The sequence below is a fragment of the Pelecanus crispus genome, chromosome 6 (genome assembly GCF_030463565.1).
Source record: "Pelecanus crispus isolate bPelCri1 chromosome 6, bPelCri1.pri, whole genome shotgun sequence".
Classification (NCBI taxonomy): domain Eukaryota; kingdom Metazoa; phylum Chordata; class Aves; order Pelecaniformes; family Pelecanidae; genus Pelecanus; species Pelecanus crispus.
Window position 1 is genome coordinate 58,594,969 of NC_134648.1, and position 26,942 is coordinate 58,621,910.

Consider the following 26,942-nt stretch of genomic DNA (forward strand, 5'->3'; position numbering starts at 1 on the left):
GTTACCTTTTCAGAAAATGTAAAAAGCTGTGTTGAGTTAATTTTCTTTTGCATGTATGATTTCACACATTTTTCCGTCAATGTCACATGAGAAGATTTTGGTCAATTTTGTGTTAATTTGCTGTATTGGAAGGGAACATCAAGAAGTTCAAACAGTGGGAGCTGGTGGGAACATATCTATACACAGTGAAACCTTTAATGCTTTTTTTAAAACCCTTGGCTTCAGTGTAGCTTCACTTGACCTCTGTTGTAATACAAAGCACCACCTCAGGATGAGGGAAGCAGTGTGTGAACAGAAATAATGGTTAAAAAACAAACACAGGTTTTGATTGACTTGCCTTTTCTGCATAAATGCACACATAGGAAACCTAGGACTATACATGCTGTTTCTGTCCCCGTGATCTGTTAAGGCTTTCCAGGACCAGTTTTTACAAGTCCTTACTTTTAAAGTAGAAACACTAAGGAAGTCAGCAGTGAGTCACACACTGAAAACTGAAAATCATTTGGCTGCTAGCATAAACTGAACAAAAGTGTTTTCCTCACGTATTATGGAAAGCTTGCTAGCAACTTCCTTTCATTCAGAGTCTATCACCCTTTTTCATAATGGATTCTCAGAATATTTTAAGCATAGATTATATCTGCACATTTTCTATTTCCTCCTGCAGTATATCTTTTCTTCCTCAAAGTACAGCTAAAATCTTGCCCTTCTGGTTTTGCTAACCCTTGTTTTGTCTCACACTTGAAATTATATTATAAATTCTATGTGACAGGGCCCATTCCTTCTTATGGTAGTCTGAAGTGCCTAGTAGAATTTCATGTACTATAAAGCTAATGGTTAAAGATTTTTAAAAAACCCTTTTGCTTGTATGCAGTTCTGTGGATGGCTGTGATGCTGATATGCATCGTTTAAATGAACAGGCTGTGTGACACACATTCTCATTTTAAATGATCCTAAAAGTGAGCTTTCAGGCCAGTAAAGCAAGCCAAAAGAAAGTAGGAATGTAATGATGTATTTTTAATGTAAATAATAGCAAGAAAAGTTAGAATTAATGATAGTGATACCTTGCCATAGCCAAAGGAAGTTTATAGCAGAGTGAGGAACAGACCTCAACTTCTCTAGATTTCAACCCAGTGGTACAAACACCAAGGAACAAACTTTAATGTCTTGTACCTCATTCACTGCTTTTATGTTTTGTACAACGGAGCAGAGACCAGTCTGAGCAGTTTCACTTTTTGAATCCTGTGATCTTCTAATTAAGACACTTTTCCAAATTACTTTTATTGCTGTTTTACTGAAAGATGGAATTTCATATGACATTTTTCATGTCTTTAAACAAGAGAAAACAAAGAAAGAAAACTGCTGTCATGCAAAATCATGCTAGTATTCATAGGTTTGTCAGCAGTGTCAAGATTTCTTGGTTCAGCTTCTGGCTTTGAGTGGAAATGTGGTTTGGTAACTGTGGAGAGCACAGCCAAACTCATAGATTTGAAATGCAGCTTGGCTAACTGTGTGCAACTTGGGTTTGCTCTGTTAAAAACCTGGGGTTTGATTCCTGCTGCACCACAAATGACAGCTCCTGAGTTAATCCATCTGCAAAATATGGCAAATGATACTTGTCTCTTTCTTAATGAGGCCTTGCTGCATAATAAGGGTTATGTAGTGCACAGAATTATTAACGTCAGATGAAGAGCTGCAACTAGAACTTGTGGCTCACTGCCCATCATATTTTTGCTAGGCCAAAGGGTGCTTTACAGACGTAATTTGCTTGTACACTCTGGAGCTGTATATGAGTTTTTACAAGGCTTGGAGTATAATGCACGTGATTAGCATATCGGGAGTGCCATGGAGCTCCGGGCATGCCTAATGCAGTTAGGAGCTCAGTGTGCCGGGAACAAAAACTCAGAGCAGTTGGCATGTCAGGAACTGTGGGGCTCAAGTACTCTTAGTGCAGATTTAGTTCATTTGTGAGAATGACTGAGTGACTGCTGATGAAAATGTAGGGAGGATAGAGAAAAGGCAACTCTGAGGCAGAAAGTGTGGAGGATTGTAGACCCAAGTATTAATGTTTGGCAAAAATAAAAGTAGAATTCTATAATTAAAGTTCATGGGCATCTACTGAAATGGCTTATCCTGAGGCTTTTTATGTGGCTTCTTTGTAGGCAAAATGTCCATGGATGACAATGGAATTCTTTTCTGTGTAAGGAGTGCTGGAATACATTGTAGTTAGTAAGGCGTGTTTTGCATCAGAGATTGTTGAGGAACGGTTGGACTGGGAAAATATAACTTGTAAGGACACTTGTAAGTGGTACAAGTCCCTGTAAGCAGATACTAGTTGATGTTAATTGTCAGAATTTTGCTGAAGCTGATGGAGATACAATGTACATGCCAGCTGAGGAACTAGTCCCATGGGAGAGAGATTCAGGCTGAACTCTGCTAACTGGGGTGGAAAGAACGTGGGGGCATCTTCCACTTACGTCTCCCTTGCATTACCTCTTCTTGGTTTCCTGACATTGTTGATGGTCTAAAGAAACCTGACTGAAGCTGGATCACTTATCTATGGAGAAGGCAGGATAAGACTCATTTATACTTGCTCACATTTGTCTTCACGAATCAATAAGTAACTGCCTAGCCCCTTCTGAAGTAGTACGGGTAAGGGGTATTTAATAGTGAGCATTCAATGTAATTAAGTATTTGCAAGTATGTTGCACATATTTTGTTTTCACTGAAGTTATCAGTAAAGCCCCACATTCCGTAAGGTACTAATGTAGTAGGGCAGAGATAAGTATATCATAGAGGGAGGAGGAGAGCTAAAGTACTGTCATATGTAAGCTATTAGTGTAATTATATTTTTTAAGTGGTGCCTTAAATTGGTTACTTGAACTGTGTTTCCAGTTTGTGTAAAAGAAACAGCAGAAAATAATTTATATGAAGACCTCAACCTTTTGTTTAAGTCAACAGCACATAAAGCATTTTAAGTTTGCTTTTTTATTGTTGAAGCCCCATAATCTATGAGGCACAGTTGGTCATGAAGTAGCTTGTTATTAAAATATAATATCATGTTCATCTGTGATTATTATTTTAATTCAGTGCTTGGTTGACTTATACAAAGCTGCCTGAACTCTTTCAGTAACCACTCTCCATTCGCCTACATTACATTTAATTTATACCAAGATGATAAAAAATTTGATTTATTTTACAACAGATCAGTAATTGTGCTCTACAAATAAGTCCGTAATGATAATCAACAGCATTTTCAACATAATTTAATTTGTCTTCTCCCGAGAGGTAGTTAAATGCAGTAATAATAACACTACTGTTATGGACTCTGCTGCAGTTAATCATGGCCTGAATATGCAGACAGCCCCAATATTGTATTGACAGAAATTAAATTAACCATCAGCTTGGGCAATCAGTGGCTGTACAGCTATTAAAAGTAATAAAGGCAACAAACCCCAACCATAGCCAATTACATTGTGACATATAAACGAAAAAAGACAGATGCTTTTGATTTGAAATTTTTATTTCATTGGAAGTAAAGAAAACGTATCTTTTCATATACATTCTTTCCCATGCCTTAATTAACCAATAATACACTTCACAGCCTAAGAATCATACTGACATAATGTAATGTCACAGGTATATTTTGAGTGCCTCTTAACCCAAACATTTCATTATCTCCATATACAGTGGCTTGGTATAGCATGTTGTTGCAAAAGGTACATATCAAAATGCATAGACAAGACAAGATGCAACCAACATTCAAAAACAATTTCAAGAGATTAGAAAAAAATATGTCTTTGGGTTGTGTGGCATGTTTTTCTTAAAATCCTGCTGAAGTGAGAAGCAAAACTCTCAAATTTTCTAAAAAGGTTAATGACTTGCGTTGTGTATTGGAGGGGAAAAAGGAAGAAAGAGTTATTCTTTTCACTATGTAGGTGGTTAGCACTTCATAATTTTTTTCTTATGTAAAATGAAGCATCCATAACTGGGTAAAAGTTACTTTTATGTTGTGTTCACTTTTATGTTGTGTTCACTTTAATATCTATTTTGTCTAGGAAAAATTTCACATATAAGTGTATTCAAAAGTGGCTAGTTATATAAATATTAAACCATAAAGTAAAATTTAAATACTTATATGCACTTGTATATTCAATATTAAATTATAAAATTTATGTATATTTAAGGGGAAATAGAGTAGTTCACACTTAAGGTTTATGGGTATTTTATCAGGGAGCAGTGTTTTTACTTTAACAAATTAGAGTAGTTAACAGGTAACAAAATCTGAACATATGAATTTGTTTAATTTACCTTGTAGTAGTTTCTATAGGTTTACAGTTTGAAAAGTATATATTTCAGCGTATTGTGATTTATATCTTATGGTGAAAACAATATCTCAGGGAGCAAGTGAAATAAAATAGCATAATATGTCATTATTCTTAATCGAAATCAAACGCAGCACATATAAGAAGAGTATTTTGAGAATTACAGATTTATGTCACTTTAGACAATGTTTCATAATCTTACATAGCAGTTACCTGGTGTACCAATAACTTTCTGAAGCGTCTGAAAACCTGACATTTGTACAGTGATGTCATGACTTGACTTTTTCAGACTGATGATCAAGGTCACTGTGTTGTAGAAGGATGAAGCCTTATAGATTGAACTGAATTTGGCTGCCTAACCCCATAGCAATCCAAAACAAGCTTAGTCCAGATCCATTGAAAAACATAAATACCTGCTTAATTTGACACATATTATTACTGAATTCACATGGTTTTTCCAGTTCCTGAGCACTTTGCTGGATTGGGGCCTTAGCCAGGAGATGAGAATAATCCTTCACCTCTAAATCTTTTTGCTCCTTTGACTTACTAAATTCAATATAGTTCACTTACATAGAAAAGGAAAATAATCCTGCAGGAAGTACGAGAGAAAATTCTGTGGCTTCTGTTATGCAGGTCAAGCTAGGAGCTCAAGGTTTTTAGAAATTCCCTTCTGGTCATAAAACCCATGAATTGAAGTTCTTAAAGTTTGCCCAAGGCAAAGGCAGATTATAGAGCAGCCCTGACTGTACAATTGGAGAGATGTAGAAGGTGTTTTCATTTTTAAAAAATCAAATTCTCTGTGAGCAGCAGAACATGCAAGGCCAGGTTTCTGAAGGTGCTTGTTGGGTGCTACCAGACCCTAGTGAAGCCCCAGGTTCCCCCTTGCAATACCCCTGCAGACTTCAGATAACCTGCATGGCAAACTCACCGTGTGCACGTGCTGGCTGGCTGGCTGGCTACTGCCAAGAGGAGTATGTAATAGCCAAGTTCTCCCTGCTATTCCTAGATGGGAAGTCATGAAGGATTTCCCTTCTTCAGCCACTGATTTTCACAAAACATCTAGGAATTTAATTATCTTTAAAAGTTTTACTCTTTCAAATGTAGCTGTGGTTGGCCAGTGGTTTGAAAAGGTGCAAAGAGAGACTGACAGGCATAAGGGAGGGATTTCTCTTATGCTATAAGAAAGCAGGCCAAAATGCAATCCTCTCCAGCCATTTTGAAGTTGGTCATTCTGGAGTATATGTGACAGACAGATCACAATGTTATAAGGGCTTTATTGGCGCTCATGTGGAATCATCTTTATAGACAGCATATTCTTGCCTTACCCATTAACAGTCTAGCTATAATAAATCTCTTCAAAGGTAACATTCTGGTGTACCATTTTGGTGTATATTCCATGTAGCATGTGCACTTACCTCTAAGTATGAATGTAATAATATGCTGTCACATGTTAATGTTTAGACGTAGGGTTAGGCTTAGGTATGTTGTGTAATGGCAAAATTCAGACTTCCTTGAGTTGTACAGGATTGAAAAATTCCTTTTCTACTTATGTTTCTGGGCTTTAATTTTCTTAGACTTTATAACTAACTTCCTTTTCTGAAGAACAATGGTTTTGTAAATAGGTAGTACATAGGGGCCAATATCTATTATGACACTTCTTATGAGGAAAGACAGATATATCACTCATGGCTATTTCAGTGATGAGTTATCTCTCCCCTCTGTAGCCATGAAGATACATGTCATAACAGAGATCAACTATCATTGTAATGTAATTTTTCTCTATACAGCATGTGTTGTAAATGGTGTTGATTGCTGACAGAAACTCAGAGGGTGGGAGATATGATTCCTGGTACTCACAGGGCAGGAAATACAACTTAGGCAGTGAATATTATATTTGATGCATATTTGCTTCCATCCTATAACTTTCTTCCAGCTTGTCTGCAAGTTTCCATAAGGCAATCTACTGCATTAAAATGCAATCTGGAAATTCTGCTTCCTCAGACACTAATATATGTTCACTTGTATTTGTTCAGAAGAACACGACACACAACATGGAAGTAAGCAGCAGGTTGCAAATGTATTAATTGTGAATTGATTCAACAGGGTAGGAGTCCTATCATAATTATGAGGGTCTATGGGAAAATAAAAACCAGTCTTAAAGTGGTGTACCAAATGAAAAGGCTACTTTTTGCCTACTTCAGCATTAAGTTAAACATTAAAGTATTTCAGCCCTTACTGTCCCTAAGTTTATAGACAGGGAGCAACTTGCCATAAACAAAATAAATCTAGAAAATCCATGTTTGGTACCAGCCGCAGCAGCAAATCAATTGTTATTTCCTTCTTCTGGCTCTAGGCCACCAGAAATATTTTGATAAATACAAACAGGAACCAAGTAAACTAAGCCAAAACCAAACCTAAACTAAGCCTAAACCAAAAAGCCTTCCAACATATTTGTGTCAGTTTTGCCCTCTGTGAAAAATTCCTCTTGAATTTCTTCAGCCCTGTTTCATAATGGTCTGATTGGGGTAAAAGAGAATCTAGCAAGACAGCTCTATTAATTGTGAGGAACCTGCAGAAAGGGTAGGTGAAAGCAAAACCTGAGACCAAATGGTCTTGCAACTAGGAAATCCATAACTACCCTTTGACTTCACAAGTTGACTAGAGCCAGGGAATTAGACTCCACCTTACCATTTTGCTGGCGGTAATAACAGGGGAGCTGATCCCTAAACATCTTTGTGACCTTTTTCACCTATTTAGGAAAGAATTTTGAGAGTTTTTTTCCCAAGTGGCACCTCAGTCTACTGCCAGGCCCTATTTCCCATGACAGAATTTCAGCTTGTCTTTGTCTCCAGTTGCCAGAGCCACTTATATTGTAAATGTTATTCTTTAAGCCCTACAAAACAAACCATAGCCACCATTAAACAGCTCGATAGAAGTTCAATGAATGTGTTTCACTCCAATGAATATGTCACTGAAAAATGCATAGAGCTGAGCTGTATTGTCCTGACAGTCCATATATATAATTAGTCCATTTACATGGTTCATATTGAATGATAGAATATTTGTGGAATAATATTGTACCAAAGCTCTATAAGTTTTACAGACACTTGCACGCATATAACCCCAGAAATATTTCTGTGTCTTCAAGAAGGTAGCACTCACTCACTTCTTCAATTGCCAATTTTATGTATTTTATTTGAAATATTTAGACAATGCAAAACCTCATTGTTGATATTATACTAAGTAAACAATTAAGTTAAAATTAAGGTCAGGAAATGAAAAGAATAGGGCTCTTAAAAACTCCTATCTCAGCTATCTGTTGGATGGTATTTTTCCATTCTAGCTGTTCTTATTAGACATGTAGCTTATTATTACTATTTATGGATAACATAGAAAATATTAACATTAAACATCCACTACTTTAAACTGTTAACTTTTGCATTCCTTCACTCTGATATTGACAATCTTAATGTTGCATTATCATGTATTTCTCTATCTAAAGTTGTCTTGGATGATAAGTAACTGTTTTAGAAGAATTTATCAATAAGAATAAATTTTGAAATTACTATGTATGCTTGCTATATACAAATGCACATATATATTGTTGTCCTCGTTTTGGCTAAACCACAACAATTGTGTAACATTCCTGTGTTATTAATAATTAGAATTAAAAATATTTGCTTAAATTAACAGCAATCAAGAGTATACATATACAAAGAACAGAGAGGTTGGTGTAGAGTGAAATTTGTCGCAAGGTAATTGTGAGTCAGAACAGAAAACTCTTTAAATGACCTGAAACTTTGACTGAAGAAGCAAAGCTATTTCTTCATGTTCCTTCTTTCCTTATTTTTTTCTGATAACTAAGTTGTAAATTATATTTGATTTTGTGAGAATATAATGAGGCCCAATGAATATAACTTCAGTGAAAGGAAGACTTTGGCTTTTTGTTAGAAAGGTCTCTAAATGTTCTTATACTTTGTAGTTTTATGGTTAAAAAAAAAAAAAAAATTCTTTCTTTTATTCCTCCCATCCTTTCTGGAGTTGAGAAGTATTGACCACATTTTGGATTGTCTACGCTTTTGAACTTTGACGTCTTATCACAATTCAGTCACACCTCAGCAAGGTAGCCTCCGAGAGTTCTTCCTGCATGTCCTGGAAAATTGTAGACTGGAAGAAACAATTGCTCCAGAATGTATATTTTGTTCATGTTTCTATTTCTGTCTAACAATTTACTTTGATCTAACATTAATGAAAGCACGCCCAGACTGGTACATAAGGAAACTCAAAGACTGTGGACACAAATTGGTACTGGTATTTCACATGGCACCCTCTCAAAGAGACAGGACATAAAACCACATAAGTGGATCTGTAGTATTGGAGTTAATCAGTCAATAACTTGGGGATTAATTAACTGTCCACTTTCAGTAAATACAGAATCTTACCATACTTTCCCTGGGAGTGAGTATGTTAGGGCAGATGCCACAACCATGGTTCCTGTTATCTAGACTGCACATTTGAGATACCCAGTTATTTGCATTATTACTGACCTCTACATGAACACAGCTACCCTTTTGCTTACAGGACATGCCATGGGAATGGGAGCTGGTATGTGACTGGCTCTAGAGCTGCAGGCTGGCTGCCCAAATATACGCATAACTTAACCAGTGGGAAGAAACAGTTGAACACTAAACATCACCCTTGTTATGCTGGTATTGTGTAGAAACCAGAGTGGCAACAGATCAAAACAGAAAACCATAAGTTAAAGAAACAACATGATATTTTGATAGCGCTTGCTTTAAGAATGCAAGCACATACCGGCTTGATTTTAAGCATGTTGTTGTTTTAAAACTGTAACAGCTAAATGAGCCCTTCTCTGGATAAGCTTTTTGTATTAGCTGTCAGTTCTTCAACTTCTGTTCTTCAACTTCTGTTCATTCCCGAAAAGTGCTAAAGGACATATTTCCTTAGTATTCTTTTATGGACAAGTAGTTGCTAGACTGAAACATCTGATACAGGAGTTTGATCCTCTCCTGTTTAAATTTTACTGTAATTGCAAAATTGTATGAATTAACTCAAATGGCACAAACAGCAGACTTGTAATGCAAGCTATCTCCTCATAAAGGGGGCTGTGAGATTAGAAATAAAAACCACTAAAGGTGACATATTCACTGTACGCTCTTACTTAGGGTTTCTGAGTATAAGACTTCACTGGGGAAAAGAAGCAATGCAGAAAATACCACCTCAAACGACTTCATCATCCTTCTTGAAACCTTTTATTTTTAAAACAATTCGTGGACATATTATAAACTTCTGTTTTATCATTTCCCCCTCTCTCTCTGGCTTTGCCTTCTATTCCATTGCAGTATTTCCCTTCCATCCATGACATCATCTTAACCTTCACTAGGGAATGGGGGAAAAGAGACAGAGAGAGAGAAAGGGAAAAAAAAAAAACCACCCAACAAAAAAACCACCCTTCCTTGGCAACAGAAATACCTTTAAGTGTAACATAATTACCATCTCTCTGCCCTTTCTCCCCCCGCTGGGACTATTCAGCAAACCCTACAACATACACTTAAATCTTCAACTTCTCAGAGACACTACACGCAGATGGGAAAGATTTGATTAAAATTACAGTGCTTTAGGTTCAACTTCACCTATTAAGAAAAAAAAAAGGGTTCTGGTGCTGGACTTTTTTCCCTGAGAAATAACTAGGCCATAGTAATTACAGACAGGGCCCTGCTGTGCACCATGAATAGGATCCCTGGGGTGGTATTTTCCTGTTACCTGCCTATGTAGGGCTGTTGACATCAACATGAATGATAACTATGCCAGGTTTCCTTTTTTTTTTTTTTGTTTTACTTTTTTTTATTATTATTCTTTTTATGCCTTAGAAAAAGAAGGGGAGGAGAAAGAAAAGAAAATAAGTTATAAGTGTTGTGATTTACATTTTTTGTGTCAAGGATGCTTTTATGTACTTTTCTATACATCTGTGTGATTTTTTTCTTAAATTATTTTTCTTGAAGTTGAATTTTGGCCTTCAAGCAATGAAGAGACCAACACAAGGTGAGTAATAGGCACAGAACATTAGACACTGTGGAAGTTTAAATGTTAGCACTTTTCCCAGTATCCAGATCAGTAGGAACTTTCATTTTTGAGCACTGACTCACTTTAAAACAATTGACTCATACAACCAGATATTGTCCAACAAATTAATTTTATTTGCATTTCAAGCCATATCAGACAATAAAAGTTGTATTTTGTTATTGTTTCAGCTGATAAAAGTCCTGAACCACCCAGCAGAAGCTTTACGCTGTGTTATGTTGCACTGGTGAAATGGACACTAGAATTGTAGCTGATGGCACACCCCAGGAATTGAACAGAATCAGTGGAAAGTGTATTGCAAGACAATATCGAAATAAGAAACGTAAAGAAACAGCAATAAGCGTATTGTCAGTATGTTAGGATGGGGCTAAAGAAAAGTAATAGAAGGTTAGATTGAGCTCTGACCATAACTGGAAGTGCATGTAGGAGACTCTTATGGAATTTAGAAGAAGAGGTACTGTCTGGAAGTATTGCAAAAATGCCAAAAGCTTAAGGATGAGAAGGGAGAATAACAGCAGGAGTTGGGATGGAATACATGTAATGTTTGTTGGAAGAAGCAGACAAAAGGCAGCAAGGACTAAGTCCTTCCCTTCTCTCTTGTTACTCTGTGCTTATGAAAAAAATATATAGAATCAAACTGTTCAGATGACGCTCAGGCTCAACTAATAATAGAAAGTTGTGGCACCTCTTACATCATGTGCTCAACTCTGTCTTCTAGAAGATGGCCTTCATGGTTTAGGAGTCTGAGGAAAAGGCAATGTAAGTGGATTTTTCTTCTACTGACTCGACTGATATTTGCCTTGAAAGTGTCTACTGCTAGCTGTTGTAAGTAAATGCATCCCTCAAGGAGCCTGTCTCAAAATCAATTGTTACAGTCAGTACAGGTAGCTCAGGATAATCTCAGAGATGTAACCTGTTCCCTGACAAAAAATCCCCATCTTGTCCCAAGAGGATCCTGGAGCAGAAGAGAATCAGGACTAGTACAGCAGCAAAGTAATTGGCTTTTGTAGATATCAAGCAAAAGAAAGAGGTTTTAGGAGGGATTTTTTCACTGAAAACTCTCTGAGAATACTAATAGGCAACTGGTTCATGCTAGGATACCTGATAAGCTGGAGAAGGAAGCTAACATCATGAATTGGTCAGAGGTGGGAGCTATTGATTGAGAAATGACACATAGGCTGAGGATAGACTCTGCTGGTCCATGGAAGGCTGGAGATCCTTATGTTTGATGTAATAACATAAAATGGAGCCAGACAAGGGGATACAGAAAGAGAAATGACATGGTCAAAGCAACAGCCTGAGAAAATGATCTTTGAGAAAATGATCTTTGCAGCAAAATTGTGAATGGGTACGAGCAGTGCATGACTGTATTTATCAAGATTTGAGAAAAGGATGTTGCAGCAATCAAGATAAGAGATGGGAGTCTGGATATGTTGCTTAGATGAATGGGATGCAGAAGGAATCTCAGCAAGACTTAGAGTTTTACTGTGAGGGCATAGACAGAGGGCCCTGAGCTGAAGAGAGTTCTGACTTTATGGGCCTGAGTGGCAGACAGGCTGTGGGTATTGTCCACAGTGATTGGGAAGAATGGGAGAAGAATCTCTTTCTTCTCCATGTTAAGCTTGAGCTGACTAATTTACATCTGCAGAGATGTGTGAGAGGGTTAGATTTTACTTTGGACAGAGATAGGCTGGTAAGGTAAACAGGGGAATGCATAAGATATCTGAGATCTTAGAGCTCAGCCATGAAGGGATGCTGTTGGCTGGCTGCAAAAATCCAATGCTATAAATGCAGAGGCTCAGTTGGGTTTTTTTCTGTTTGCTATAGCCATGATAAAGATGAGTTTTGCTATTCCAACAAAAAGCTAAAATAAAGAAAAGGTGACAGGATTGCTATAGGAGTTGGAGTGTCAAGAGTTAGAGAATGAAACTTCATGGTGTTTTTTAGAGGTGATATGTGAAATTCTTTGGTGCCTTCCAGAAATGCCACTTTAAGGGAGGGTTGAAGAGCAGGAAGGAGTATCTGGGGGAGGCTTAGTTCCCTATGTGCCTCTCATGTGGAATGGAGATTAATGTTTATGACATTTCCTCTCTAATTATTGAAAGGAAGGGGGCTGAGAGAGCCAAGTCTTATGGGAGGGAGCTCACCTCCAGGCATGTTGAGGTGCCCCTGCTTTCTCACTTGGAGCAGTCGTGAATCTGATCTGCACAATGCTGTGCTGTGCTTATGAGTCACATTCTCCATTTGATGTTTTTTTCCATTCCCTTTGTACTTCGTGGGGTCTTCTGTTACTGGTTTTATTTTCTATATATTGACCTGAGCGTCCATTTTTCTGTAGTATCTTTGTGCCATTTTCTGTCTCTTATGAGATTGTTCAACTCTCTTCTTCGGTTCCTCATTTGCCACAATGGCTATTCCTATTGCCATCTTTGGCAATTGAACATTGCATCAGGCTCTAAAGTCCTGAGACGGATTTTAACACTATAAAGTCAGGACAGAGGACTTTTCTGCCTCTTTGTTAGCTGAGAGAGTGGCTTCTGCCCTTCGAGGCAATGGACAGATGCAAGGAAACATTTCTGCAGGGCAGGACTATTCCCCTCTCTCACTCTTCTCAGGTCCCCCGCCTCTGTCCGTCCCTCCTTCCTTAGTTTCATAGCAGCAATTCAATGTGCCTGGCAGTGAAAAAAATGCTCCTGCAGTTCTTAGATATCCTTCTCCTTTATTTATTTATTTCATGTCTCCTGGCCAAATGTGAAATGTAACCCTTCGTGTCATAGCTTGCACTCCTGACTGGTGAAAACCAACTGTGAACCAAGAGGCTCACACAGTTAAGATACCTTTCATCTGCTCACCTTCTCTGGTGGTTTTTGCAAGGAATTTGCTTACCAAGGCTGGGTTTTCCCAAGCACTCTCACAGTTCTAATGATAATAGGTTTGTGTATACTGTAGAGTGACGCTGAACTGAGCCAGTCATATTTAGTTCACATTAATCACAGCCTTTTACTCAAAACAGTATAGCTCTGATCTAAACCAATTAAGCTAGATTAATATAGCTCAGAAAAGCATAACCTTTGTCCGTAGAAATGTCTTAAGATAATGAGTTTTATTCAGTGGGCTGGGTTTGTAGGAAGGTGTGTTTTGGATGTAGACACCTAATTGTACATACTAAATCAGCAGGAAAATAAGCTTGTGCAGGCAGACAAGTTTCAGCTGCATACTTAGAGATATAAAGATGAAATGATCTCAGTTTAGAGCTGATGCTTGAGAATGTACAGGGAATTAAGGATAGGACCCATAAAATTAAGAGACAAAAAGACTAACAGGTAAAGCAGAAAACAAAAATCTTTGCTAGTATTTAAAAATACAATTTCTCCTTCATGCATCGTGCTGACTAAAAAAAAAAAGCAAAACTTTCTTTGATTTCTCAAGTTGTACTAAAGACACATTCTCTTTTTTCTTTGTAATTTTTAAAGTTGCATTACAGCCTCACCATGCACAAATTCCTGAATTGTCTGTATCTCTAGGATACCATTTTTAGTTCAGGGAACGGATAACCTTACTTATTATACTTATACCAACATGTACTTGTGATACCTGGCAACAACTGATATTAGATCAGCTAACAATTTGGAATTTTTAGAATATAAGTGAATTTTTGAATTAATTAGATATAGATTAGATATTAATTGACTAGATAGTAGATCTATGTTAAAATTAATCTCAAAGAGCCAAGGTGATCAGAGTAAGAGCTGGTTTCAATGGAGCTTCGTACAGTGTTAGGTCATTATTATTTGGATTGATCCTGAGTATCCCAGAAATTTACTTTAAAGTCAAGCACCTCAACCCCTAGGACCTAATGTGGTCAACAGGCAGAGAACTGGAAGGGCCACTGTGCCCCAGTACCTGAGCCCCTGGAAAGCGAAAGAACTGGAATAAATTAGATGATCAAGGGAAATTTCAGGAAATTAAACCTACTCCAGGCTGCAGGGAAAGGCAGAAAATTCCTGGTATCCCTACCAGTTTGAGTTATTCAAGAAATCTATATCGATCAGGCATCTGTAAATGAAAATTCACCTTAGATATATATTATCTAGTGTGCTTGTCTCCTGTCATGGCCAGCCTGTGCTCATTCAGAACTAGGCAGTTCTCTCCTGCTGCTGAGTACTTGTGCATTTAGAAGAAATAAATCTTTCCTGATGAAGTGAAGCCCTGAAGTATGGGTTTTGATATTACTGCTTCTCTGAATGCAGAATTTGTAGTAATTTGATAGAACTCCTTTATGGATCATGCAGATGTACCACTCAAAACAAAAGTCACCTGCAGCATTCTCTTCTCATTATCCCTGCTGAGATTTAAGATGTGGTCCACATATTTTGCTCAGCAATGGTTGTTTCCACTTGAAATCTCCAAACAGGTGACTCGGAACATTTGCCCCCATCAGGGCACTGATAGGCCTGAATGTTGCTGCCCAGCTCCTCCTGGAATTCCGCCCCCCGCCCACAGCCCAGGACCCCATTTCAGCCCCCTGGGGCCAACCGTCCCTGCCCCAGTGATGCCACAGCAGGGCCGGTCTCCAGCTCCCCACAGCCATGTCCTGTCCCAGTCATGGGTCCCAGCAAGCCACTTGCAGGCCCACATCCCAACCCAGCCTCAGTCCGTCCCCAGGGAGGTGCCCAGTGCTGGGGGATGGGCCTGCCACTGTTGTCCTCTCAGCTGCCCTGCTCCTGGCTGGGGCAGTGCAACTGGCCCCTCAGCTCTAGGCTCCCTGACCTGAGGGATCAGTGGATCCTTGCTGTGCCTCCCACACCCCCTATTTTGGGGGCACTTGCTGTCTTCAAAGAAACCATGAAATATACAACCAGTATTCTTTCTGCTGGTCAGATCCCACTGAGGGCTTTGCTCCATCTGGCCCCTTGTGATGCCTAAAGGGGATATTCCTTATTTCAGGTTTGCTATGGCTCACATGGAAGACATTCAGAAACCATTTTCATCTTTCCAACATCAATAGGCTGTGGCTGCCGTAGGTGAAGTGTACCCATGATCAAAGGCAGGATGGGAAGGATGGCATTACAAGACTTGAAACTGGGTTTTATCCCCAGGTTTCCTCCCACTTCATTTAACTCCCTCGGATACTTCTAGCATCAGACAGAAACCGACAACCTGAAAGTCCAGGCACCTTCTATTAGGCCCTCACCACATCCAGAAAAAACATGTCCTTCTCCCTCCCTCTTCTTCTCACTATAAAAAAGATGTTCTGCTCTATCTAGCAGCAGACCCAGGAGCTGCATACTTCCTCTTCAACCTTTTGGCATCCACCCACTGCTCACCCTCTGACCTTGGGAAGAAATGACAACTCAGGGAGGTTGAATGCTCATAACCTATAATTTGTGGTTTCATATACAATGTAAGGAGCAAATGTACATAGTTGCATGCATATCAACAAATACGTTGTGTTGTGATGGTTGCATGCCTTGGAAAACCACCTCCTAAATTAGTTTTGGGCATATTTCTGTTCAAAGGGCTTTTCTTTCCCCACAGTACCTATCAAAAAGGCTATCTGCCATGGAGGATCCAACAGTCCGGGCTGGGCCAGCTTGAGCCAGTGAGGGGTCTGGTTGAGTACCTGCCATTTAAATTATATGAGCTGCTTGAAGAACTTAGTGAGGGGAGAAAAAAATCTCAAGCAGTCTTTGCATTTGTCCAATCTGTATAGCACATTGTCTTTTTGCTGTAATTCTGCCACTTAATGGGAGCTGTCTCATTATCATTTTATCTTTTGCATTCACTGAGCACTGTGTTGAATTCCTCACACAGTGCTGATCAGTCACTCTTACAAGTAATTCTCTTGGCTATACTAGAGGTGCTTGGTTGAGGTGCTGTTCACCACCAGGGCTGTGTGATACACAGTCTGGTCAATATCAACCCTTTGCTTTACAGATGAAAATGTGGATTTTTGCAAGATCAGAGGTATTTATTGAATCAGTACTGAGAGTGAAGAGTCCTGTGAATCTCCACATTTTTGAAAATGAGTTATAACCGGTAAATTTGGATCTGATTTGTGTCCATATAATGAGTTTAACTCAAGGGAGAACTAAGTACATTTGAAACTGGTGCTTCATGACTTTCAGTACTAAGAACTTATGCAGCTGGATTCATTACAAAAATAGTATGAATCCATTTTAACAGTAAAAGTAGAAGTTTTTGCACAACTTTATGCAAAATAACTTTTTATTATACTACAGTTCTGTGCAGTTTACTCTGTAATAGTGCTTTCAGGTAAGAGCTTAAAATTGGAGGTCATGTTTGCTCCTCATGAATATTAAACATCCCAGGATTATTTTCATAATCATACGGATTTGTAGTATGCCCTTAAGCAGAGCTGCCTTTCCACCAGTACCAGGTAGTTCTGCACCCCTGCACAATCAAATGAGCGTCTATAAGTTAAGACAGTGCTTTGAAAACAGTCAAATTAGAGACATGATATAAATGTAGAAGAATACATTTGAACAGTGGAAAATCCATTGCAAAAGCACTTGCACAGCATAAAGCTCTTGGATTCTGTGAATCCTCTCTTCCCACTGTCTGTATGTGGAGTAGCTCTGCATGCTTGGACACATCCCTGCTCATGAGTGGGATATAGAGCCATAGTACAATTCCTATCTTCTCCTCTCCCATTTCCAGGAAGGATTATCTGTGGCCTCTAAGGTTAGATCATAGTGAAAAATCCCAGGGTTAAATACTGGGACTGTACTGGGATGTTCTCCCTTTCCTTGCTCTGCAGGGAGTTTGGATTTCATTCTGGGGCTGCTTTCCACAGAAGCTGGGCTAACAGGGAGCCCTATTTCAGTCTATAAATTTTTTCTGCTGTAAAAGATTTTGACCTGGGAGCTGGCTGAACTTTCAACTTTATAGGCAAGTATATAAAGATAACACTATACTGAAAGGAAAATGGGCTTCCCTACAGGCATTCCAAAAAAAGACAGCTGTGACCCCTGGTGCATTTCTTGTTCTTGAAACGTGTTTTCTGTAGTCATTCTTGCTCTTCTTCTTGTCCTAGCGCACTTTAAGGAGAGAGACCTGAGTCTCAAGAATTAGGTCCTGACTGTACTGGCTCTAGAGCCATGGTCTGAGGAATTCTGAGGATACTTAAGTCAAAAGACTCTTCTGGCTCAGAGTAAAGCTATTTCTTTACCTTTAGCAAACAGGATAGTAGGACAAAATGCAGAATTGTTTTCAGTGTGGAAGAAAGAAAAAATCCCTTTTTGAGAATGATTTATTTGTAAATTCTGTAGAGACCTATACTCTATATTGTTTGGCACTGGAGTACACAGGTTCTAGGCTCCACCTAAGACACATTCACAAATACTGTATTTATGAGTATTTGTGACTGTATCTTAGATGTATTTGTGACTGTATCTTAGATGGCATCTTCTTCAGATCTCTGCATCTCAGGAAATTTTGCAAAACTGACCTAAAAACATCTTCTATGATGTATTCATATATTTCTCTCATCGCCTCTCTGCCAACTGAACCTAGTAGTTGCAACATATTAGCATGTATTTTGTTTGTATACAGTCAGCCTCCTATGAACATATATATACACAGAAAGTATTTGGTAGCTTTGCGACCTTGAGATATGAGCCATTCATCATCGACTAGCCTAAGAATACACATCCTGGTATGTTTTATTCATAACCCTATACGTGTGTGTAAATATACACATATATGCAAGTAAATATTCATTTTGTACATATTACACATTATAATGAGTGCAACTTATAATTTGAAAAATGAAAACCAGTGGGAAAAATTCTTACAAGTGACTACTGTTTTCTCCTTTGATACTTTTCCAAATTGATGTTTCCATCTCATTGTTTTTGTATTTGTTTTTAACTTTATCTAAAAGATTTTAAAATGGGGTATTATTTAACAAAGAAGAAAACTTTACCACTTTCTCATGTAAAGCTAATGTGACAATAAAACTGTCAACAAGGAAGCAAGATCAGTCTCACAAAAATCTTGAAACCTCTAAGTGAAATTTGCATAAAATAGTTCTGGTATTATTATTCACTGTTCTTCCAGTGACAGATATGTCAGGGCCTTAAAACCTAAAAGAACAATTATGCTATTGTATCTCTCAGAGGATTCAAGGGGTGTGTCTTTGGTGAAAAAGTGCTATTAGAGCTTTGAAAAGCAGTAAAAAGACAGCCCAAGGGGCTCTTTAGCTAGTCATTTTAAAAAGAATGCCTGGGCTTTAAGTGTCTTAAAGTACATTTATTCAACTCTTACTTTGTGCTTTAAAAAAACTGCTAATAATTAATGGCTGTAACATTTTTTTTAACATTTGCATTAGCTATAAATAAAAACTCTTGATAAAACCTTTATTGATTAACTTAAACTGTGATTCTCTTGTGAATGCTTCTGTATTTCTGTCAAGCATATTGCAAAGAATTACATATAAGCTTTTTGGTTAAGCTAATATTGAGGAAATCATTGAACAATTATAGACCAAAACAGGAACTAATCAGTAAATCCATTACTTGAACAAGCTAGCTTAACATAACATGTCTGACATTAAAAATGAGGGATTGATAACTAATGTATCATTACAGCTGGATGTGCCATAAAAGTCAGCAATCCAAATGCAATTTTATATTAAGTAGGTTCATGATTTTAGCTTTAGACTTGTTGGAGTTTGGGTAAAAATATATATTTTGAAGTTCTCACTAGAGAACAAGTTGGAACAAGCCTGTAAAGTACAAAATCACTAAGCAAAGAAAGAAGATGTAAAATAAGTATAAAAAATGGATTGGACTCGAGAATATGGAGCAAAGAGACATCAAAAAGAATTTAAATAGGGAACATCAAGACCTGAATTAGCAAACTTTAATTGTTGCTGACACTAGCCAGCTAATAAATGTACTTTAGAGTAAGACCAAAAATGGCATGAAATTAATTTATTTCATACCCTTCACTGTTGAACAGTGTAATTACGAACTTGGCAGCCAGGTGCTGGATTGGCCAGAGACCAGGTTAATATACAGTATTTGATTATAAAATGATTCATTATAAATATGGCAGGTCTCTCTCTTTCTTATCAGGATTGTCATATATCAATATAAAGTAAATGAGGAAAAAGTGCTGGCCTTAGCCAGCTATTTTTGTTATAAAAGCATAGATTGTTATTACATATAGAGTACACTGAGGTGATATTCAGTTCCCACAGTAATAGACACTTTACAGCTACTGGAGTTACATGGAAACTCTTAGAGCAGTCTGTTTAAAACAGAGAAAACAGGAGAAATTATTATACTTTAAATTTTACAGACGGAATACAGCAACTTCCATTAAAATTCTTATAAATAGCAGTAACTTCATCTTAATATTCCTTACATATTCTATACAATACCCATAGAAAATACCATAAAAGCCAGAGTAGTGCTAACTATTTGGAAAAATTAAGCTGTAAAGTTTTTAATGGTGACCACTCTAACAGAGTGTGAGTGGTTAGAAAGTCTGATGAGGTACATATAAGGTTATGTCCATATAATTTCAATTTTGTCATGCCAATATTTAGGTAAAGCTGGCAGCAGTTGATTCTGATTCTGGATATTAATCTATATTTTATGTGATACTCACTTAGTGCTTAAGCACCTGTTCTAATTAAACTCAGTATGAATTTTGCAGGATGTAGCATGCAGTTATGGGGGACTCGGGTTTTGCACTATGTAGTTCATTTTGCATTTACATTGCTAGAAGTTTTGTCATCTTACAGACATGTAGAATCAGGGCTGTTTTGTTGTTTTGTGATTTTGCTCACATGTTTGCTGTGTGCATGCAAATGCATATTTGTGCATAGATAAATAAGCAGAGCTATGCTTCTGTATCAGAACTTAATTTATTGCAACATTCTGATGCTGGCATTTCGGTCAATATGCATTTTATCACACTATTAGGTGATTGAGGATTCTGCAAAAATATATTATGCAAGTGTGTATGGATAGCACTTTATAAACATAAGACTGAACCATACCTACCTGTCCTTGAATTTTAGGATTGTCATTGATTTTGCATGAAAAATTCTCCCTAGCCTTCCTCAATGTACAGTAGTGTTGTCTTTTAAAGATTAGAATTTATAAAGCAGAACATAATTGTCAGATTTTAAAATACAGTTAGGCTTTCTTTCCAGCTGCATTCTTTGTTAAAAGCTGCTTAAATTCCCATATATTTAAGGATGTCTTTTTAACGACTTTTCCTGATTTAAACCCTTTCTCCATAATTTAATTTTTCTTCTCCTTTTCTTTTTGTCGCCAGCTAATGTAAGAGCATTCTGACAGGACCATATTTAATTAAGGAAACAGGCCAAATTCTGCCCTCAGTTAAAACCCATTCAACTTCAAAGTTGGTGGGCAATGTGGAGATAGAGACCGCAGTGGCATTTGTCCTAGCTGATAGATTTTGTAAAGTAGCAGGCAATGAGCTTGGTCAGAATGGGGCCAGTGGTCAAGCACAGATCTTGCTCTGCAAGGCCTAAGTGGACAGGCAGGAGGGGAAGCACTTGCAGTTTTTGCTCTGAATGCTTTAGGCAAATGTCTCCATTTCTACCCCAGCATTCTTACCAGGCTTTGCCGCACTTTTTCAGGTAGGTATTTCATCAGAAGAATGTACTGACAGGGAATTTAAAAGAAAAATAGGGCAGTGGCCTTGCTATTTGGCTAAAAGTGGTAGCAAGGAAGAGACCTTTATTAGTTTGATAGAGAAGCAGGGAGTCAGCTGTCAAAGCTGGAACTGCTGCCAGCAAGATGGGGAGGAGGTGCAATAAGGGCCAACTTGAATAAATAAGCAGAGCAAATGTCTGAAATGGGGGAAAGGAGCTTAAATGTCACAATCAAGGGACTGATGGATTCAAGGCATGGGAAAGATACATTGGGTCAGACTGAAAGGCAAGGCAGATGTTCCTTAGTTGTAGACGATTGTACAGAGAAGAAGGTGGTATGGATAGGTGGGAAGCTAGGAGGGAAGAGATGTAGTGAAGGAGGTAATTAGGGTAAAAGCAGAAGATAAGGGCCTGAACGAGTGTTTTAGAGATGCAGTCAGAAAGAAACATGTGGCTATCAAAGACATGATTAAAGTCTCCTTTGGCAGAATGGCAGAATTTGGATACAGTCTGCTTATAGGGGAAAAAAATGAGAAGAAAGAAACCAAAGAACCTATCAAAGCTGTGGGCCCGACCAAGAGAAAAGGTTGTGGGTTTATTATATGCAGTGAGTGATGTCAACATGAGAGGCAGTCACAATAGCATTTCTGAAACATGACAGTGCTAGTGGGTTTGCAGCCGTGTGACTTAGAGAAGTTGGCCCATTTTTTTTTCTGAAAGAGGATGGACTTACCTAGATGACAGAAATAGCTGTTGTCCCAGATGTACCATTCGTGCTCCCACAGAATTCTTTAGGAATGGCTCTTTCAGGCATAGCATTTCTTTTTCTAGAAAAGTCTTCCTTTCTCTAAAAGTCTGTGGAAGTCAACATACATATTTTGGATAGGTATATGTAAGTACAGAATTATACCCAGTATGTGTCAGTAGGTTTGTTCACTTTGCCATTAATATGTTTACTGTTTGGTATAACCTTTTCTGTTAGAAATAGAAACACATATGGCAGAGGCTTCTCTCAGCCCCTGAATGCCCAGTTCTTTTGAACGTGGAAGGAAAAGTCCAAGAAATATTAATTAATCTGTTCAGATTACTATACTATAAAACATTTGTTTGTGTCTTGTAACATCTTGATGTGAGTGAGGTATTTATGTTGGTATGGAAAGCGTATTAAATATTTAAGGTTGTGTGTCAGCTTACTAGTTTTAGAGCTTTGGGGACAGGGACTATTATTTACTGTATATCATGAACAACACTAAGTACAAGAGAGTCTCGACCTGCTAGTCCTTCAGGAACTGCTGCAATAAATAATGGTTGAGGAACAGTCTGTCATTCTAACACATTGCTGTTACAGTTATAGTTTAAAGTGAAATGGAAGAATCATCTTGACAGTACTTACTGGTTCTGGGTTTTGGTGGTTGATATTGTCCTTATTACAGTAAATTCAGTAAAAGATATTGTGTCAAGCTCTGACCCTGGCAGTTGCTGAAAACGCCAAACTTCTAATGAATGCAGGCATGCTCCAGGTGGTCGGTATCATTCATGAGCAACCCCTATTCAAATACATTCATACACACATACAAACATGCCCCGACTGGAAATGGGCACAGCGCTTGATCATCTGTGGAAAACAATAGTAATACCTGAACTCTGTGATAATACCATCATTCTAAAGAGTGGCAATGGCTAAACAGTACGACTAAACTGAAGCTGAGAGCATTGTGGCACACTAATGTTATGCTGTGCTTTTCTATGCAATTTTCTGCTCTGTCGTTCATGGACCGGATCAGCATTAGCAATAGCATTTCTTGGACTTGCTATGCCTCTATTCACATATTCCTTCCAGAACTGGGCAGTGCAAGCTGCATGTTTTGTAGGTGTGGGAGCTGGAGCTGCTGTCCACCATCCAGCTGAGAGCACTTCTTTCCCTCCCACCAAATTGAAAGAACAGATCAGTGCTGCCTTGCTTGTGAGGTCAGCTGTGGGTCTAAGGGCAGGTTGTGCTGCATTATCAGTGCCTCAGGAGAACCCTGGAATTGCTCCTGTCTCCCAAAAAGGTCAAAGGGAAGGTGAGGAGTGGGTAGTTAACAGTGGAATAAGAACAGACCCCCAGATTTACCTTCTCCAAATCCAACTGAGTCCTTGCCCAAGAGATTTAGTAGCATATCTTAACTTGGAGGTATCTCAATACTTTCTGGGTGTCAGTATTTTGAATAATTCAGATGGTGTCACCTATCATTAATCTATGCCTCCTCTGCCAGTCAGGATTCTGACATTGTCTGTGGGTGGGTAATAAGAGATCCAGTACCTGAAAAGTTTCATTGTACTCCCTGCTGTTTCAGATCTGAAGAAGGGCTTGCATGCCTGAAAGCTTGTCTGTTCTTTTCTAACTATGTCAATTGGTTTAACAAATTCTGTTACCTGTCTGTACTAATCCTGCCTGTAGTCTATTGCTCATTGCACTGTGCTTTTTCCTCAATTACCCTTAAATACAACCCCTTCCTCCTCAGTTTTCTACTTTTTTCCTGTCTTCCTATTTTTCCTTCTATCATCCCTTTTTATGTATTTATTTCCCGTATCTGCTGCCCTGCTTCATTTTAAGAGTCAGAACATAAAACACAAGTTTAAAAATTACACGTTCCAACTATGCTGGTTATACTGTCTTGGCCTGAGTCGCCTTTCATACCTATAAGGCTTTGTCTTTTTCATTCCATTAATCTTTGCTTTCGAAGGCTTCAGCATTCTCCTAATAGCAGCCTGTTTCGAGGGATAGCAGCATTGCAGGACAGACTCTAGGAAAAAGCTAGTTAGAGAAAGATTTGTCTTGACAAAAATGTCACTCAGAAGAAGTTTGATCTGACAGTATTTTCAACTCACAACTTGGAGGAAAAAGTACTTTGAAAATTTTCAGAGGAGACCAGAAAATCATTCAGGAAGGTAAATATTGAAATTTATTTGATTCCCCCCCCCCCCCCCCCCCCCCCAGTCATTGAGAGAACATGCCATTACTAACAAAGGAATTCACAGAAATTATCCAGTCCAGAGTGACTTGTCTATTATGATGTTCCAATGCTCTATGCAAATAGTTAACTAAAAACATTTTTCAGCTGGAATGAAGATTAGGATTATGCGACAGTTTTTATAACTGGAGACCATTTTGTAATTATCAAAAAATCCATAAAAATTAAAAAAATTAGGAGTTAAGTTTACATTTAAAAATATTTAAAATTGCAGAAAAGCACATTCCAGGAATCTAAACACATGTCACTCTTTCTTTTGGGAAGTAATGCCACTTGTCTTGTCCCCTTGTGGTGGGTTGACCCTGGCTGGATGCCAGGTGCCCACCAAAGCCGCTCAATCACTCCCCTTCTCAACTGGACAGGGGAGAGAAAATATAATGAAAAACCTCATGGGTCGAGATAAGGACAGGGAGATCACTCAGCAATCACCATCACAGGCAAAACAGACTTGACGTGGGGAAAATCAGTTTCATTTATTACCAGTCAAAACTGAGCAGGAGAGAGGAGTGAGAACACGTGTAGGGTAATGAGAAATAAACCCAAATCTTAAAACACCTTCTCCTCACCCCTCCCTTCTTCCTGGGCTCAACTTCACTCCCGATTTTTCTCTAACTCCTCCCCCCTAACAGCACAGGGGGACAGGGAATGGAGGTTGCCTCAGTTCATCACTCGTTGCCTCTGCCACTCCTTCCTCCCCAGGGGAGGGCTCCTCACACTCTTGCCCTGCTCCAGCGTGGGGTCCCTCCCACAGGAGACAGTCCTCCATGAACTTCTCCAATGTGGGTCCTTCCCACGGGCTGCAGTTCTTCACGAACTGCTCCAGCGTGGGTCCCTTCCATGGGGTGCAGTCCTTCAGGAGCAGACTGCTCCAGCGTGGGTCCCCCACAGGGTCACAAGTCCTGCCACCAAACCTGCTCCAGCCTGGGCTTCTCTCTCTGTGTGGGTCCACAGGTCCTGCCAGGAGCCTGCTCCAGTGTGGGTTTCCCACAGGGTCACAGCCTCCTTCGGGCACATCCACCTGCTCTGGTGTGGGTCCTCCATGGGCTGCAGGGGCACAGCCTGCCTCACCGTGGTCTTCATCAGGGGCTGCAGAGGAATCTCTGCTCCGGTGCCTGGAGCACCTCCTCCCCCTCCTTCTCCACTGACCTTGGTGTCTGCAGAGTTGTTCCTCTCACATATTCTCACTCCTCTCTCCAGCTGCAGTTTGTGGGTTTTTTTTCCCCTTCTTAAATATGTTATCACAGAGGCACTACCACTGTCGCTGACGGGCTCGGCCTTGGCCAGTGGTGGGTCCATCTTGGAGCCGGCTGGCATTGGCTCTATTGGACGTGGGGGAAGCTTCTAGCAGCTTCTCACAGAAGCCACCCCTGTAGCCCCTCTGCTACCAAAACCTTGCCATGCAAACCCAATACACCCCTTTATATTCCTTTCATTCCTACTATGTAAGATCTTATTTTTTTTGTATTGAGGGCTTTTTCTAAGGATCCTTTTCCTAAGAATATGACTAGGAATTCTTAAGTACAATCCCACTATTTTGTGATCCTGCTGCTGCTATATTATTTAAATTGGTTCCTATATATTTAAAATGGTTCCTATAAAACAAATGGATTCTGTAATACCGTGACTTTTCTGGAACCTAATGATTTTGTCTTTTCTCTCCTGAGCTTCTGGGACAACGAAAGTGGAAGATATATTTTATTATTTTCTCTGAGGGTTGGAAGTTTTCTGTTTCTTGCTGGTAATATTTGTAAGTCTGTCTCACTATGTGGCTTTGGAGAGTTTGTAAGTAGATAGCAGCTCATGCCAGCCATTCTGTCAAACTTCACTATTGATTTTGAGGAATTTTCTTCTTTTTTTAGGTGATTGTGCATCCTGCATGTCTCCTGGAGGGTTAGTGTTTTGAAGAACTTGTTGGCAATGCATCAACTTACATGGCCACTAGAAGTCTTGGTTTCCCTACCTCCTGTGGTTGCGGTGACATCTGTTATTCAAGAACCAGGAAGATGGAGAATCAAGAGCAGGAGCTTACCAAGAGAGCCTTGAGGACAGCCTCTGCAGGTCAGCTTTAGGCATATTATTTTAGTCATGTCTTCATTTCCCTAGGGAGAAATTGGTTGAAGAAGTAGAAGAGGGTAGGACAAGTTATTTTGTTAGCATTTTTGGTGCAGTCACTGAAGAATGATGCCTTTCTGAGAAGACTGTAGGTAGAATGAACATTTATTACTCTCTCTTTGGTGAGGAATAAGGACAAGGAACAGAAAGAGAGCAGGTGTTTGAGTTTACATATAAAGATATAAAAAATGGCAAAAAGAGTGAGTTTTGGTTGTAACACATTTCATTTTCCTATTTCCTCCTCAGACTCTTTGTCTTACATTATGTTTTGAAAAATGGATGAAGAGGGCTTAGAGAGGTAACTTTTACCCATGTCTTTAATCCAAGTTTACACTCCCACTAGTAATTCAGTCATAGTTCTACATACAAGTCAGTTGCAAGTAAAGTATTGTGACATTTTCAATACATTCTTGAAAAACTTCCTGATTATTCTCTTTCCTGTCTCAAAATTGTTCTTACCTCCCCAAGACATCACAGAGAAGTTAATGTAGAAATGACCTGTTGGAAGATTTCTAAACAGCTGTCAAATCCAGCACATAACTGAAGCCTATCACTTCCCCATCATGCTGGAAATGTCTGTCAACGAGTGTACTGAAAAAGGGGTATTCAAACCAACTTGTTGCAGTAAACAATACTGCAGCAAAAACAGTATTATAAAATTTCGTGTGACCTTTTGAGAAAAGTGCTAATTTCATGGGGAGTTCCAGAAAAAAGTGCCAATTTCATGCAAATTCA

The 26,942-nt window shown here is 38.8% G+C and overlaps 1 protein-coding gene across 1 annotated transcript in view; it reads left to right on the forward strand.

The window, feature by feature from the left end:
• The window catches only part of PAPOLA (poly(A) polymerase alpha), a 461,100-nt gene extending 435,792 nt beyond the window's left edge, over window positions 1-25,308 (forward strand). The window contains exon 24 of the transcript XR_012831147.1: window positions 25,299-25,308. The gene's annotated coding sequence lies outside the window, so the exon portion shown is untranslated. The remainder of the gene's footprint in view (window positions 1-25,298) is intronic.
• The last annotated feature ends 1,634 nt before the right edge of the window (window positions 25,309-26,942 follow it).